Below are 18619 nucleotides of genomic sequence, written 5' to 3' on the forward strand. Positions count from 1 at the left end.
ACGAAACTGGGGCAGCAATCAGGGCGTTGGGGACAATGGGATCGTCCCTATCCACCAGGTCCTCGGTATGAGATGTTGAACCGGAACCTGGTGAAGAACAACGCCCACCTGGCCTGGAGCGAATTGAGCCTATTGGCCCCCTGAATGTAGGCAATGTTCTTGTTGTCCGTCCATACGCCTAATGGATAGGTGGCCCCCTCTAGCCAATGCCTGAACTCCCCCAGGGCGAGCTTGACCGCTAGCAGCTCATGGTTCCCCACGTCGTAATTCCGCTCCGCCGGGGACAGCCGACGGGAGAAAAACGCGCAGGGGTGAGTCTTACCGTCCGTGAAGAACCGCTGGGACAGGATTGCTCCTACCGCAACGTCTGAAGAATCCACCTCCACAATGAACGGCAGGGATGGATCAGAATGCCCGAGGACCGGGGCCGGTGTAAAGCACATCAACTGCCTTCCCCGCTTCCAGGGTCCAGGCGAAATAGCGCACGCTCGTCTGGGTGAGGGCTGTCAGGGGAGCGGCTAGGGAGCTAAAATTGCGAACCCTAAAAACTGGGGCCCAACCAGTACCGCGCTGACCTTGGCTGGGTCCATCTGTGGGTGACGATGAACCCCAGGAAGGAGACTGTCTCTGTGTGGAACACACACTTCTCCTCCTTGACGTAGAGCTGGTGACGGAGAAGGCGTTGGAGGACCTGCCGAACGTGCTGCTGGTGTTCACTCATGTCCTTCGAAAATATTATTCTCACCAGGTTGTAGGTATTACGTAAGTCCCGCTTGGTGAAGACTCGAATGCCATCGTCATCAGGGGTAGTGGGTAGCGGTTCTTAACCGTGATGTCGTTAAGCGCCCGGTAATCAATGCACGGCCGCTGCCCAACGTCCTTTTTCCCCATGAAGAAGAAGCCCGCGCCCGCGGGTGAGGTAGAGGGACGGATGTGACCCCCGACGAGTGCCTCGTCGCTATACTCCCTCATGACCAGCGTCTCCGGCCGGGACAAGAAAAACAATCGCCCTCGTGTGGGCATGGCGCCCGCAGGAGATCGATAGCGCAGTCGTATGGCCTGTGAGGAGGTAGGCCCTTGGCACGCCTCTTACTGAACACCTCCCCCAGATCCAAATACTCCCGGGGAATGCCTGCCAGGTCTGGGTTGGTGATGGAGTTTGTAGCCGCCGTCCTCCCGGTGCAACCGCTGCTAGAGCGGTAGGCGGTTCGGAGTGCAGGTTCTGGGGAAGGGGTGAGGGCTGGTAGGTGATCTGGGCTGGAGGTTTGGGCTGATGAGTGGTCGGTGGAGACCGGAACAGGATGGGAGCGGAGCCTCCCTCCAGGATGAGCCGCCCCGTGGACCTGTCTATCCGGGGTTTGTGGGCGACCAGCCAGGGGTGCCCGAGAATGAGGGGACACTCCGGAGAGTCCACAATGAAAAACTGGATATCCTCCCATAGCCCCCCCGCCACCCGGACATGCACAGGGACAGTGCGGCGGGTGATGAAGCCTGACCCCATGTGACAGATCATGTGACACTTAGATTGCACACAGGTGGACTTTATTTAACTAATTATGTGACTTCTGAAGGTAATTGGTTGCACCAGATCTTATTTAGGGGCTTCATACATATGCACGCACCACTTTTCCATTATTTATTTTGTAGAATTTTTTAAAACAAGTTATTTTTTAAATTTTACTTCACCAGTTTGGACTATTTTGTGTATGTCCATTACATGGCCACAATCCAAATAAAATCAATTTAAATTACAGGTTGTAATGCAACAAAATAGGAAAAATGCCAAGGGGAATGAATACTTTTGCAAGGCACTGTAAATACGTAGGCGAACAGATAGACACAGGTGACACCAATAGGATAATGATTAGTCCAGACTGTGTCCATGGTTATCGGAGGATAACACCTAGTGGGTCGCTCCGGAACTGCGACCCCCTCCTGTAACACCTAGGTTTTGTATTGAAGTCAATGTACCCAGAGGAGGACGGAAAATAGCTGTCCTCCGGCTACACCATGGTGCTACCCTAGAGGGTGCTATTGAGACTACAGTAGATGTTCATTGCAGGTATTTTGGTGACGTGAATATTTAGTAAAGTTTTATCTAACAAATATAACTTTTTTAATGTTTCATTATTTTTCGGTGAATTTCTGTGTAGGATGGTCCTCCCCTTCTTCATCTGAAGAGCCTCCACTGACTATACTGTACTTCTATAGACCAACATCTTTACATGACAATCAAAATGGCATCTCGAATATTGAAGTGGCTACATTGAAGCTATGAATTACCACTCCAATGCAAATTAAATTCTAAGTTAAGTATGAGTTTACCTTGAGTGAACATTTTATGGGTATTTGAAGGATGTCTGCTTTAAAAGAAGGTAGGCTTATCAAAATGTGGGATTCCATCTTACTCATCATTAAACAGCCTTCTACCCAAATATTTTTTCTTCAAAAATCCTTAAGACTGTCCATAAAGTCTCAAAATATGTAAATATGGCTGCTTTCGTGATGAATTTCACTCTGAGTTCCTCTCAAATCTCCCTCACTCACACACACAGGCACGCACACACACATACACCAGCGGTTGTCAGTGCACGGTGGAGAATCAGAGAGCCTGCTAATGGAGGCAGACAGCTTGGCTGCTGCCTCATCAAAGCGCAGAGGAAATGCAGATCCATGTCCTGCAGGATGTGGGTTAATAGATCAGTTTCCTAGTCCGTCGACTTCGAAATGCAGCTGCAGAGAGATCAGGCATAATTTCCCCACTGTATCTCTCAAAGGGTTACAGTGGGGGGAAAAAGTATTTAGTCAGCCACCAATTGTGCAAGTTCTCCCACTTAAAAAGATGAGAGAGGCCTGTAATTTTCATCATAGGTACACGTCAACTATGACAGACAAAATGAGATTTTCTTTCTCCAGAAAATCACATTGTAGGATTTTTAATGAATTTATTTGCAAATTATGGTGGAAAATAAGTATTTGGTCAATAACAAAAGTTTCTCAATACTTTGTTATATACCCTTTGTTGGCAATGACACAGGTCAAACGTTTTCTGTAAGTCTTCACAAGGTTTTCACTCACTGTTGCTGGTATTTTTGGCCCATTCCTCCATGCAGATCTCCTCTAGAGCAGTGATGTTTTGGGGCTGTCGCTGGGCAACACGGACTTTTAACTCCCTCCAAAGATGTTCTATGGGGTTGAGATCTGGAGACTGGCTAGGCCACTCCAGGACCTTGAAATGCTTCTTACGAAGCCACTCCTTCGTTGCCCGGGCGGTGTGTTTGGGATCATTGTCATGCTGAAAGACCCAGCCACGTTTCATATTCAATGTCCTTGCTGATGGAAGGAGGTTTTCACTCAAAATCTCACAATACATGGCCCCATTCATTCTTTCCTTTACACGGATCAGTCGTCCTGGTCCCTTTGCAGAAAAACAGCCCCAAAGCATGATGTTTCCACCCCCATGCTTCACAGTAGGTATGGTGTTCTTTGGATGCAACTCAGCATTCTTTGTCCTCCAAACACGACGAGTTGAGTTTTTACCAAAAGGTTCTATTTTGGTTTCATCTGACCATCTGACATTCTCCCAATCCTCTTCTGGATCATCCAAATGCACTCTAGCAAACTTCAGACGGGCCTGGACATGTACTGGCTTAAGCAGGGGGACACGTCTGGCACTGCAGGATTTGAGTCCCTGGCGGCGTAGTGTGTTACTGATGGTAGGCTTTGTTACTTTGGTCCCAGCTCTCTGCAGGTCATTCACTAGGTCCCCCCGTGTGGTTCTGTGATTTTTGCTCACCGTTCTTGTGATCATTTTGACCCCACGGGGGTGAGATCTTGCGTGGAGCCCCAGATCGAGGGAGATTATCAGTGGTCTTGTATGTCTTCCATTTCTAATAATTGCTCCCACAGTTGATTTCTTCAAACCAAGCTGCTTACCTATTGCAGATTCAGTCTTCCCAGCCTGGTGCAGGTCTACAATTTTGTTTCTGGTGTCCTTTGACAGCTCTTTGGTCTTGGCCATAGTGAAGTTTGGAGTGTGACTGTTTGAGGTTGTGGACAGGTGTCTTTAATACTGATAACAAGTTCAAACAGGTGCCATTAATACAGGTAACAAGTGGAGGACAGAGGAGCCTCTTAAAGAAAAAGTTACAGGTCTGTGAGAGCCAGAAATCTTGCTTGTTTGTAGGTGACCAAATACTTTTTTTTCACCTTTATTTAACCAGGTAAACCATTTGTGATTTTCAATGTGATTTTCTGGAGAAAAAAAATCTCAATTTGTCTGTCATAGTTGACGTGTACCTATGATGAAAATGACAGGCCTCTCTCATCTTTTTAAGTGGGAGAACTTGCACAATTAGTGGCTGACTAAATATTTTTTTCCCCCACTGTATATATCTAAGGGAAGGCCCTTTTTATTCCTGAATAAAGTGTGCCTTAGTCTATACTAGTTTTTCATAGTTTAGTTATGTCAACATGTTGTCAACTTAAAATAGAGAGATAACATGTAGGTAAGCCGGCAATGTCACCTTAGCATGGGTAAGAATCAACAATTATCAAACCTTTTTTGATGATTGAAAACAAGACAAATTGTACAAATTCTAATTATTACTTATTGTCCTTCATCTGCACAACATACTCAGACCACATCGATAAATCGATTGCTAGAAGAAGGCACAAACTGTGTTCATCTTATTTATGGTGCAGAATGTCATTTGAGAGAATATTCTGTATTACTCCAGCCGGCCGGCATTTCTTTATTTTATTTAAGTAGGCAAGTAAGTTAAGAACAAATTCTTATTTACAATGACGGCCAACTCTGGCCAAACCCGGACGACGCTGGGCAAATTGTGCGCCGCCCTATGGGACTCACAATCACGGACAGAAATCTGAAATCGAACCAGGGTCTGTAGTGCCTTGGACAGCTGTGCCACTCGGGAGCCCATACAGTGGCCTTTAAACAAGAGTCACATTTTGAGACAACTGTCCCATTTTGAGATGTACAGTGCCTTGCAAAAGTATTCATCCCCCTTGGCGTTTTTCCTATTTCGTTGCATTACAACCTGTAATTTAAATGGATTTTTATTTGAATTTCATGTAATGGACATACACAAAATAGTCAAAATTGGTGAACTGAAATAAAAAATAAAAAATAACGGAAAAGTTGTGCGTGAAGCCCCTAAATAAAATCTGGTGCAACCAATTACCTTCAGTAGTCACATAATTAGTTAAATAAAGTCCACCTGTGTGCAATCGAAGTGTCACATGATCTCAGTATATATATATATATATATATATATATATACACCTGTTCTGAAAGGCCCCAGAGTCTGCAACCTTCACTAAGCAAGGGGCACCACCAAGCAAGCAGCACCATGAAGACCAAGGAGCTCTCCAAACAGGTCAGGGACAAAGTTGTGGAGAAGTACAGATCAGAGTTGGGTTATTAAAAAATATCAGAAACTTTGAACATCTCATGGAGCACCATTAAATCCATTATTAAAAAAAGGAAAGAATATGGCACCACAACAAACCTGCCAAGAGAGGGCCGCTCACCAAAACTCACGGACCAGGCAAGGAGGGCATTAATCAGAGAGGCAACAAAGAGACCAAAGATAACCCTGAAGGAGCTGGAAAGCTCCACAACGGAGATTGGAGTATCTGTCCATAGGACCACTTTAAGCCGTGCACTCCACAGAGCTGGGCTTTACGGAAGAGTGGCCAGAAAAAAGCCATTGCTTAAAGAAAAAAATAAGCAAACATGTTTGGTGTTCGCCAAAAGGCATGTGGGAGACTCCCCAAACATATGGAAGAAGGTACTCTGGTCAGATAAGACTGAAATTGAGCTTTTTGGCCATCAAGGAAAACGCTATGTCTTGTGCAAACCCAACACCTCTCATCACCCCGAGAACACCATCGGCAGGGACTGGGAAACTGGTCAGAATTGAAGGAATGATGGATGGCGCTAAATATAGGGAAATTATTGAGGGAAACCTGTTTGTCTTCCAGAGATTTGAGACTGGGACGGAGGTTTACCTTCCAGCAGGACAATGACCCTAAGCATACTGCTAAAGCAACACTCAAGTGGTTTAAGGGGAAACATGTAAATGTCTTGGAATGGCCTAGTCAAAGCCCAGACCTCAATCCAACTGAGAATCTGTGGTTTGACTTAAAGATTGCTGTACACCAGTGGAACCCATCCAACTTTAAGGAGCTGGAGCAGTTTTGCCTTGAAGAATTGGCCGAAATCCCAGTGGCTAGATGTGCCTAGCTTATAGAGACATACCCCAAGAGACTTGCATCTATAATCGCTGCAAAAGGTGGCTCTACAAAGTATTGTCTTTAGGTGGGGTGAATAGTTATGCATGCTCAAGTTTTCTTTTTTTTTTGTGTATTTTTTGTTTTTGTTTCACACAACAACAACAAAAATGAATCTTCAAAGTGGTAGGCATGTTGTGTAAATCAAATGACACAAACCCCCCAAAATTCCAGGTTGTAAGGCAACAAAATAGGAAAAATGCCAAGGGGGGTGAATACTTTCGCAAGCCACTGTATTTAGTGAATGACAATGAAACAACAACAACAAGAACAACAGTTCAATCCCTACATCTGTCTTTGTTAAAACATACTATTACCATGTGATTACCAGTTTATTCTGTGCTGTAATGTAAATGCTAACAAATTGTTTAGATAAACGCTGTTTACATTTGCAAAGTTGTTTTTATTTAATTTTGTTGGAAGAAATAGGTGAGTACATAACGCAGACTATAAGCAATTATGATATCAATTATGATATCAAAAGAATACATTACTACATTACTCTGTAATTATGGTATGGGAATAATAAAGCATTTTATTTTGTAAAGCGGTTTCTTGCATCAAACAACAACAACATTTTCAGTAAAATCATTTCTACTTGGAAATAGTTTGTCAGGTGTCTTATTAGATATTAAAGGGGCAATCTGGGATTGGAAAAACAATACGGCAGTTGTTGAAATTTGTGTCCCAAGATTATTGTACAATTGACAGAAAAATTACTGCTGATAAATCATAAGGAGTAAATGTAGTTGAGGAAAGCACATTTACGTTCCAAGGTATCTATCTTTGACTGGACAATACAAAGATGAGATTCTAAATAAGATCCAAAAAGCAGACGTCATCATCTCAACGTTATTTTCATGAAGATGCAGCTGAAGTTCTTTGGAGACCAGTAATTTTCTGAGTGAACGGTCCCAGAAAGAGCTAATGATATGTTAATGTCGACTTTGAGACGTTAGGGAGGCCCAATGACAGCAATCCCAATTACCTCTAAGGGAAATGCCTTGTGGGGGTTCATCACACAAATAAACTCAGTAAATACAAATAACACGATGGATGCCATCCTGGAAGGTAAGTCTCAAAGGTAGCTGACAAGATGTCAAAGAGTTGCAAATTAAAATAGCAGCAGAAAAAACAATGTCAGTGTACTTTACCTCAAAACTTTAACTATTGTAGCTACTTATTTATTGCACTGTACATATATTTTCCTTTTATATAACAGCTGATATTGTACATTTAAGACCTATTCTATATCCACATCTTTATGTTTTCATGCCCTAATAATCTAATGATCTTTATTCTACATTAATGCTCTAAGATGTATAGTCTAAATAACTAGTTAAAAACTAAACTTTTGTGGGTTTTTCCCTCACATAAACTTTCCAACATTTCTGAAAATGCACTTCTGTTTTGGAGGAAGACTGCTACATCCACCATACTGTGTTTACTTTCCGACGTGTGATAGCTCTGTGGGGGTGTAAACCGTGGGAGGAGACAGCGAAACAGCACAAGATTGAAATCTGCCATGGCAGATTTTGAGTTCCCAAGCGTCCTACTCTGAGTCTATCCACCACATGGTAAACCTGTATATGTATCCATGTGTAAGTGTCTGGGAATTCAGGCTCACCCTCAAACTGCCTCCCCCAGCCCTCTTCTAGTGTCTGCGGCATATGACCATTGTGATGGAGGGTAAAGGGAAATGACAGGCCATTTGAAGATGCTCTAGTCCCCGTCCTATGAATAATGCAAAGGTTGTGGTGTGCAGGTACGAGCGAGCTGCAAAGTTTATCGGCGTCCGCTGTCTCCCAGGGAGAGAGCGAGACAACACCACTGCAGGGAGATTAGGCCAACACATGGAGAGCCGTGGACCTGGTCAAACTCAATTAAATAGCACCAGGATAATTTCACCTTTTCATTGTACCCAATGGTTTTGTTATAGAAATACACCCTGGATGTTGCACCACTTTGAAATAACTGAATTGAGCCACTGGCTAACCAATAAATGAAGGAGTGACTGGGCAGTTTCTACTGAGGAATGAGAAACGTATCTACTTCAAAATAAATTAAATAAATACCTAAATAGATTATGAAACATTTAAAGGATCAGTCTCTAAAAACAGGCCCAAAAGTACAGAAAGTGTTAAGTGACAGTTCAAGTGTTGAGTGTATGCCATATTCAGTAAACAAAAGAACTGTCACTCACTCACTCACTCATCCTAACGCTCCAGCTGGCTCATATGGCAGCATAAAAGGTTCTCTACAACTGCTATACTCTATCATAAATCATTTAATGTGTAATGTCCCTGCTTTGCAATTGATGTAAAACATAGATGAGAAACTTTTAGTTCAAAACACAAATGGTGTGTGTAATAGAATGGAGGAAATTGGCTCCCTTAGGCTAGCTGGAGAAGTCTGCCCTGCTGACGATAGCTAGCCATTGTTAGCATTGTGCTGTTTTTGTGTACTGACAGTGCAAATAGACTAGACACTTTGGGCTCGATTCAATTTGTATCGCAGAGGGTCCGTATTATGAGGTCATTTCTGATTAAGCCGACATTTCCAGCATATACCATGAATCCAATGCGTGAACATTACCTTTATATTTAAATCGCGCTATGATGAGGATTGACTCGAGACATTCATCTTGAATTTCACACCTTGGATGTGCCTTGATTCATCAAGTCGGTTCTCCAAGTCTATGGAAGTACAATTAGTCCTACAGTCCCTCTTCATGGCAGGTGGCACACTCAAATAGATCACATTGATTGAACGGTGGTTCCATGTTGCGTGTAACTGTTTTCCATGTCTACATGATAAACAAACACACATGCCACCCACACATCCCATCCCAAGCTTGGCTAATGATGACAAACATACATAAGAGGACAAAGTGATGCTAATTAGACCGTTGTCGATTATGGCTCATTAATACTGATGTTGCTCTGACATGTTTTGCCGATCTATAGAAGTGTTCCCATGCATTGTCTTCTCATTACTCCACTTCTTTACTGTTGTAGTTGCTATGTGAATGCCAAAAACAAGGACAAGCTTTTCTGTTCAAGACATGGTACTTGTATAGTGTACTTCAAGCTACATTGTGCTACTAGCTATATCCTGTCATTTCTGCTAAGTAACACAATGCATAAAGAGATTAGCAGAAATTAACCTATTCTCTATGGAATAAGCCTTTGTATGGGAACAGTGTAGAGAAATTCTGATCATGCCCAATCAACAAAAACAGCGGAAATCTAATAACTACTGGTATTTTGCTTTGCCATTTATATGTAAATTATAACAATGAAACAGTTAAGAGATCATGCTTTATTTGACATTCCTGCCCTAAGGGTTAATCATTTTGGATTCAACGTTAATTTTTACAAGTTTGTTTTCTCCCCCAAACCATTCATTCAATATTGGTAGATTGCACATATTGTAAACTTACTCACTGAATATTGAACTTTTGTAGTGAATCTATGTCACTCTACTACTTACCAATTCTTTATTGTATTTGACTGCATACTGTTAGCCATCACAAATAACTGAATGATAGTTAGGCTTAATGAATAAAAGGCTTCTAATTTCTCCTGCTCCCCTCTTTAGTGCCCTCTCCACACAACTCTGTGATAACTCATTATATCTTAAATTAATATAAGGCATCATGTTACACGGAAAGTCATGTTTCGATAATGGGTCAAATCTGAATTAATTAGAAGTTTCTTAATCTATTTAAATTCTTGTTGAAGATTTCTCTAATTTTCTTGCTGCTTCTACATCTTTGGCCTACTTTTGGAGTCCTCTCTAATACCTGGGGCGCCCAAGGAGTAAGCTGTTGCACTCACAGCTCACAAGATCATTATTTATATTGTGCAGGTCTGGAGCCAGCCTAATTTAGGTGGAACCGTACACAGCCCTCAGGCTTGACATTTCTCTCGCTGGAGGCCAAGGCACTGTGAGAGGCATTGAGAGACACAGAGAATAAAACAGGATGCTGCAAAGCCCTTTGATCTTACTTTCCCCCCTTTTCTCTTGTTCAAAAGACCAGCAGCCAGGGGAGAAAAGTCACATTGACGAGGCGGAGGCTGTCTCCCTGCTACCGCCGAGCACGTTGGGACGGATGGTCAGAAATCTAGGTGGGAAGTTTTGTTGGTGAAAATGAAAAAAGTATAATACTTCAGCTATGAAGTCTTGTTTCATGCTGGTTAAACTTGGAAATAAATATACACTGGTTTACTTTAGTGAGGACTGACTCGCCAGATAGCTGCAGAGTTGAAATTACAGTCTCGTCTGAAAAGTACAGTGCATTTGGAAAGTATGCAGACCCCTTCACGTTTTCCACATTTTGTTGCGTTACAGCCTTATTCTAAAATTGATTAAATCTACACACAATACCCCATAATGACAAAGCGAAAACAGGTTTTTTGAAATGTTAGCAAATGTATAAAAATATATATTTAAAAATATAAGTATTCAGACCCTTTGCTATGAGACTCGAAATTGAGCTCATCTGCATCCTGTTTCCATTGATCATCCTTGAGATGTTGCTACAACTTGATTGGAGTGCTCCTGTGGTAAATTCAATTGATTGGACATGATTTGTCAGAGCAGAAACCAAGCCATGAGATCGAAGGAATTGTCTGTAGAGCTCCAAGACGGGATTGTGTCGAAGCACAGATCTGGGGAAGGGTACCAAAACATTTCTGCAGCATTGAAGGTCCCCTAGAACAGTGGTCTCCTTAATTCTTAAATGGAAGAAGTTTGGAACCACCAAGACTCTTCTTAGAGTTGGACGCCCAGCCAAACTGAGCAATTGGGGGATAAGGGCCATGGTCGGGGAGGTGACCAAGAACCCGATGGTCATTCTGACAGAGCTCCAGAGTTCCTCTGTGGAGATGGGAGAACCTTCCAGAAGGACAACCATCTCTGCAGCACTCCACCAATCAGTACTTTATGGTAGAGTGGCCAGACAGAAGCCACTTCTCAGTAAAAGGCAAATGACAGCCAGCTTGGAGTTTGCCAAAAGGCACCTAAAGGACTCTCAGACAATGAGAAACAAGATTCTCTGGTCTGATGAAACCAAGATTGAACTCTTTGGTCTGAATGCCAAGCGTCACATCTGGAGAAAACCAGGCACTGCTCATCACCCTACGGTGAAGCATGGTGGTGGCAGCATCATGCTGTGGGGATGTTTTTCAGCAGCAGGGACTGGGAGACTAGTCAGGATCGAGAGAAGGATTAACGGAGCAAAGTACAGAGAGATCCTTCATGAAAACCTGTTCCAGAGTGCTCAGGACCTCAGACCGCGGCAAAGGTTCACCTTCCAACAGGACAACGACCCTAAGCACACAGCCAAGACAACGCAGGAGTGGCTTTGGGACAAGTCTCTGAATGTCCTTGGGTGGCCCGGACTTGAACCCGATCGAACATCTCTGGAGAGACCTGAAAATAGCTGTGCAGCGACGTTCCCCATCCAACCTGACAGAGCTTGAGAGGATCTGCAGAGAAGAATGAGAGAAAATCCCCAAATACAGGTGTGCTAAGCTTGTAGCGTTGTAACATATACGCTAGGAGTCAGGAAGCAGGTGCAGAAAGTGAGTTTCATAATGAGAAGAAGCAGATAAACAAAACAGGAGTCGCGTCCTGAACGTGAACAAAACCAATACTGCCTGAAGACTGAGACTACTGAGTGCTAAATAAAGGGGAAGTAATCAAGTTAATGATGAAGTTCAGATGTGCATAACGATGGTGAGCGGGTGTGCGTAATGATGGTCGCCAGGTGTGCATAATGTGGGTTACCAGGACCGGTGGTCAGTAGACCGGCGACGTCGAGCGCCGGAGAGAGGGAACGGGAGTAGGCGTGTCTTCAAATAGCCACCCTTTGCCTTGATGACAGCTTTGCACACTTTTGGCATTCTCTCAACCAGATTCATGAGGTAGTCACCTGGAATTTAACAGGTGTGCCTTCTTAAAAGTTAATTAGTGGAATTTCTTTCCTTCTTAATGCTGATTTCAAGGTTTTACTGTTAACCTATAAAGCGTTACATGGGCTTGCTCCTACCTATCTTTCCGAGTTGGTCCTGCCGTACATACCAATACGTACGCTACGGTCACAAGACGCAGGCCTCCTAATTGTCCCTAGAATTTCTAAGCAAACAGCGGGAGGCAGGGCTTTCTCCTATAGATCTCCATTTTTATGGAACAGTCTGCCTACCCATGTGAGAGACGCAGACTCGGTCTCAACCTTTAAGTCTTTACTGAAGACGTATCTCTTCAGTAGGTCATATGATTGAGTGTAGTCTGGCCCAGGAGTGTGAAGGTGAACGGAAAGGCTGGAGCAACGAACAGCCCTTGCTGTCTCTGCCGGGCCGGTTCCCCTCTCCACTGGGGGTTCTCTGCCTCTAACCCTGTTGCAGGGGCTGAGTCACTGGCTTGCTGGTGCTCTTTCATGCCGTCCCTGGGAGGGGTGCGTCACTTGAGTGGGTTGAGTTACTGACGTGATCTTCCTGTCTGGGTTGGCGCCCCCCCTTGGTTTGTGCTGTGGTGGAGACCTCTGTGGGCTATACTCGGCCTTGTCTCAGGATTGTAAGTTGGTGGTTGGGGATATCCCTCTAGTGGTGCGGGGGCTGTGCTTTGGCGGAGTGGGTGGGGTTATATCCTTCCTGTTTGGCCCTGTCCGGGGGTTTCTTCGGATGGGGCCACAGTGTCTCCGGACCGCTCCTGTCTCAGCCTCCAGTATTTATGCTGCAGTAGTTTATGTGTCGGGGGGCTGGGGTTAGTTGGTTATACCTGGAGTACTTCTCCTGTCTTATCCAGTGTCCTGTGTGAATTTAAGTATGCTCTCTCTAATTCTCTCGTTCTCTCTTTCTCTCTGAGAACCTGAGCCCTAGGACCATACGTCAGGACTACCGGGCATGATGACACCTTGCTGTCCCCAGTCCGCCTGGCCTTGCTGCTATTCCAGTTTCAACTGTTCTGCCTGCGGCTACGAAACCCCTACCTGTCCCAGACCTGCTGTTTTCAACTCTTTAATGATCGGCTATGAAAAGCCAACTGAGAGACCTGAGCCCTAGGACCATACGTCGGGACTACCGGCCGTGGTGACTCCTTGCTGTCCCCAGTCCGCCTGGCCTTGCTGCTATTCCAGTTTCAACTGTTCTGCCTGCGGTTATGGAACCCCTACCTGTCCCAGACCTGCTGTTTTCAACTCTTAATGATCGGCTATGAAAAGCCAACTGAGATTTATTCCTGATTATTATTTGACCATGCTTGTCACTTATGAACATTTTTGAACATCTTGGCATGGTTCTGTTATAATCTCCACCCGGCACAGCCAGAAGAGGACTGGCCACCCCTCATAGCCTGGTTCCTCTCTAGGTTTCTTCCTAGGCTTTCGCCTTTCTAGGGAGTTTTTCCTAGCCACCGTGCTTCTACACCTGCATTACTAGCTGTTTGGGGTTTTAGGCTGGGTTTCTGTACAGCACTTCGAGATATTAGCTGATGTAAGAAGGGCTATATAAAATAAAATTGATTGATTGATGATTGATTGATTTGAGCCAATCAGTTGTGTTGTGACAAATTAGGGGTGGTATACAGAAGATAGCCCTATTTGGTAAAAGACCAAGTCCATATTATGGCAAGAAAAGCTCAAATAAGCAAAGAGAAACGACAGTCCATCATTACTTTAAGACATGAAGGTCAGTCAATCCGGAATATTTCAAGAACTTTGAAAGTTTCTTCAAGTGCAGTCGCAAAAAACATCAAGCGCTATGATGAAACTGGCTCTCATGAGGACCGCCACAGGAATGGAAGACCCAGAGTTAACTCTGCTGCAGAGAATAAGTTCATAAGAGATACCAGCCTCAGAAACAGCAGTCCAAATAAATGCTTCACAGAGTTCAAGTAACAGACACATCTCAACATCAACTGTTCAGAGGGGACTGTGTGAATCAGGCATTCATTGCAAAGAAACGACTACTAAAGGACACCAATAATAAGAAGCGACCTACTTGGGCCAAAAAACATGTGCAATTGACATTAGACCGATGTAATTGTGTCCTTTGGTCTGGAGTCCAAATTTGAGATTTTTGGTTCAAACCACCCTGTCTTTGTGAGACGTGGTGTGGGTGAACGGATGATCTCCGCACGTGTACTTCCCAATGTAAAGCATGAAGGAGGAGGTATTATGGTGTGGGGGTGCTTTGCTGGTGACACTGTCTTTGATTTATTTAGAATTCAAGGCACACTTAACCAGCATGGCTACCACAGCATTCTGCAGCGATACACCATCCCATCTGGTTTGGGCTTAGTGGGACTATCATTTGTTTTTCAACAGGACAATGACCCAACACACCTCCAGGCTGTGTAAGGGCTATTTTACCAAGAAGGAGAGTGATGGTGTCACGCCCTGGCTCTGGGGACTCTGAAATGTTGAGCCAGGGTGTGGATTTTCTATGTTTAGTTTTCACTGTGTAGCTTCTATGTTGTGTTTTCTATGTTTTGGTTTCTGTTCTAGATCGTATAGATCTATGTTGGGCAGGGTGGTTCCCAATCAGAGGCAGCTGTTGCTCGTTGTCTCTGATTGGGAGCCATACTTAGGTAGGCTGTTTTCATATGTTCTTTGTGGGATCTTGTTCCGTGTTGGTTGTGTTAGACCTAGGACGTCACGTTATCGTTTGTTGTTTTGTTTCTTGTGTGCACTTAATAAAATAAGTATGTACGAATATCACGCTGCGCCTTGGTCCTCCTCCTTCGACGATCGTGACAGAAGATCCCACCAAAACAGGACCAAGCAGCGTGTCCAGGAGGAAGCGCCGGGTAAGGAGCTGGAGAGGTTGGCGATGGCCCAGGTGGGCCAATGGTGGTCCTGGGAGGACATGCTCGCGGGAAAAGGGCCATGGACTAAAGTTAAGGCCCTGGCGAGAGAGGAGCAACGGCGTCAACAGTGTCGTCGTCGGACGGACGAGAGGCAACCCCAAAACATTTTTAGGGGGGGGCACATGGCATGGGCGACGGGGCAGCAGGAGGCAGCTACAGGGCGTATTGGGAGGTTAGGTGAGGAGGCCACCAGGTTAAGGGGGCTATTGGTCCAGAGGGAGCAGGAGTTAGTGGTTCAGAGGGAGGAGCTACTGGAGGCGATAAGGGAGAAGGAGAGAGTAGAGGCACGGCGAGAGGAACTGTGTAGGCAGCTGAGGGAGCGGAGGGTTATGAAGAAACCCAGTCCCGCTCCTCACACCAAGCAAGTGGTGTGTGTCACCAGTCCGGTCCGGCCCATTCCTGCTCCCCGCACTAAGTTAGTGGTGCGTGTTCCCAGTCCGGCCCGACCTGTTCCTGCTCCCCGCACCAAGCCTATGGTGCGCGTCGCCAGCCCGGCCCGGCCTGTTCCTGCTCCCCGCACCAAGCTAATGGTGCGCGTCGCCAGCCCGGCCCGGCCTGTTCCTGCCCCTCGCACCAAGCCTATGGTGCGCGTTGCCAGCCCGGCCCGGCCTGTTCCTGCTCCCCGCACCAAGCCTACGGGGCGCGTCGCCAGCCCGGCCCGGCCTGTTCCTGCTCCCCGCACCAAGCCAATGGTGCGCGTCGCCAGCCCAGCCCGGCCTGTTCCTGCTCCCCGCACCAAGCCTACGGTGCGCGTCGCCAGCCCGGCCCGGCCTGTTCCTGCTCCCCGCACCAAGCCAATGGTGCGCGTCGCCAGCCCGGTCCGGCCCGTCCTGCTCCACGCACCAAGCCAGGGGTGCGCATCGTCAGCCCGGTCCGGCCCGTTCCTGCTCCACGCACCAAGCCAGGGGTGCGCGTCGTCAGTCCGGCACAACCCGTGCCTGGGTCACCGGTGCCTGGTCAGGTACCGGTCAGCTGCTCCACACCGGAGCCTAAGCAATCCGCTCCTACGATGTCCAGTCCAGCTCCAGCCAGCGGGCCAGACCGGACCAGGGGCGCTACGGGGGGATTGTTGCAGGGTGGTGGTCAAGCCCGGAGCCGGAACCGCCTCCGAGGAGGAATGCCCACCCAGCCCTCCCCTGTTCGGTTTATGTTTGGGCGCGGTCGCAGTCCGCGCCTTTGGGGGGGGGGTACTGTCACGCCCTGGCTCTGGGGACTCTGAAATGTTGAGCCAGGGTGTGGATTTTCTATGTTTAGTTTTCACTGTGTAGCTTCTATGTTGTATTTTCTATGTTTTGGTTTTTGTTCTAGATCGTATAGATCTATGTTGGGCAGGGTGGTTCCCAATCAGAGGCAACTGTTGCTCGTTGTCTCTGATTGGAAGCCATACTTAGGTAGGCTGTTTTGATATGTTCTTTGTGGGATCTTGTTCCGTGTTGGTTGTGTTAGACCTAGGACGTCACGTTATCGTTTGTTGTTTTGTTTCTTGTGTGCACTTAATAAAATAAGTATGTACGAATATCACGCTGCGCCTTGGTCCTCCTCCTTCGACGATCGTGACAGATGGAGTGCTGCATTAGATGACCTGGCCTCCACAATCCCCCGACTTCAACCCAATTGAGATGGTTTGGGATTAGTCGGACGGCAGAGTGAAGGAAAAGCAGCCAACAAGTGCTCAGCATATGTGGGAACTCCTTCAAGACTGTTGGAAAAGCATTCCAGGTGAAGCTGGTTGAAAGAATGCCAAGAGTGTCATCAAAGCAAAGGGTGGCTATTTGAAGAATCTCAAATATAAAATATATTTGGATTTGTTTAACACTTTTTTGGTCACTACATGATTCATATGTGTTATTTCATAGTGTTGATGTCTTCACTATTATTCTACAATGTAAAAAATAGTAAAAATAAAGAAAAACCCTTGAATGAGTAGGTGTGTCCAAGCTTTTGACTAGTACTGTATGTACATTTGAAGTCGGAAGTTTACATACCCCTTAGCCAAATACATTTAAACTCAGTTTTTCACAATTCCTGACATTTAATCCTAGTGAAAATTCCCTGTCTTAGGTCAGGTAGGATCACCACTTTATTTTAAGAATGTGAAATGTCAGAATAATAGTAGAGAGATGTCACGCCCTGACTCAGGGAACTCTTATATGTTGAGTCAGGGTGTGAATGTTCTATGTTGTATTTTCTATGTTTGGGATCTAGTATGTGTAGATCTATGTTGGCCGGTGTGGTTCCCAATCAGAGGCAGCTGTCGCTCGTTGTCTCTGATTGGGGATCATACTTAGGCAGCCTATAGGCACTCGTTAGTTGTGGGATCTTGTTCCGTGAGTAGGCTTGTTTTGTGTGTAGCCTTAGGACTTCACGTTTCGTTGCCTTTTGTTGTTATAAATGTTTATTCAGTTTAATAAACATGTACGCATTTCACGCTGCGCCTTGGTCTGACCCGTCCTTAAACGAACGTGACAAGAGAATGATTTATTTCAGCTTTTATTTATTTCATCACATTCCCAGTGGGTCAGAAGTTTACGTACACTCAATTAGTATTTGGTAGCATTGCCTTTAAATTGTTTAACTTGGGTCAAACGTTTCGGGTAGCCTTCCACAAGCTTCCCACAATAAGTTGGGTGAATTTTGGCCCATTCCTCCTGACAGAGCTGGTGTAGTTGAGTCAGGTTTGTAGGTCTCCTTGCTCGCACAAGCTTTTTCAGTTCTGCCCACAAATGTTCTATAGGATTGAGGTCAGGGCTTTGTGATGGCCACTCCAATACCTTGACTTTGTTGTCCTTAAGCCATTTTGCCACAACTTTGGAAGTATGCTTGGGGTCATTGTCCATTTGCGACCAAGCTTTAACTTCCTGACTGATGTCTTGAGATGTTGCTTCAATATATCCACATAATTTTCCTTCCTCATGATGCCATCTATTTTGTGCACCAGTCCCTACTGCAGCAAAGCACACCCACAGCATGATGCTGCCACCCCCGTGCTTCATGGTTGGGATGGTGTTCTTCGGCTTGCAAGCACCCCCTTTTTCCTCCAAACATAACGATGGTCATAATGGCCAAACAGTTCTATTTTTGTTTCATCAGACCAGAGGACATTTCTCCAAAAAGTACGATCTTTGTCCCCATGTGCAGTTGCAAACCGTAGTCTGGCTTTTTTTATGGCAGTTTTGGAGCAGTGGCTTCTTCCTTGCTGAGCTGCCTTTCAGGTTATGTCGATATAGGACACGTTTTACTGTGGATATAGATACTTTTGTACCTGTTTCCTCCAGCAACTTAACAAGGTCCTTTGCTGTTGTTCTGGGATTGATTTGCACTTTTCGCACCAAAGTACGTTAATCTCTAGGAGCCAGAACACATCTCCTTCCTGAGCGGTATGACAGCTGCGTGGTCCCATGGTGTTTATACTTGCGTACTATTGTTTGTACAG

This window comes from Coregonus clupeaformis, chromosome 34, assembly GCF_020615455.1.
Source record: "Coregonus clupeaformis isolate EN_2021a chromosome 34, ASM2061545v1, whole genome shotgun sequence".
Lineage (NCBI taxonomy): Eukaryota > Metazoa > Chordata > Actinopteri > Salmoniformes > Salmonidae > Coregonus > Coregonus clupeaformis.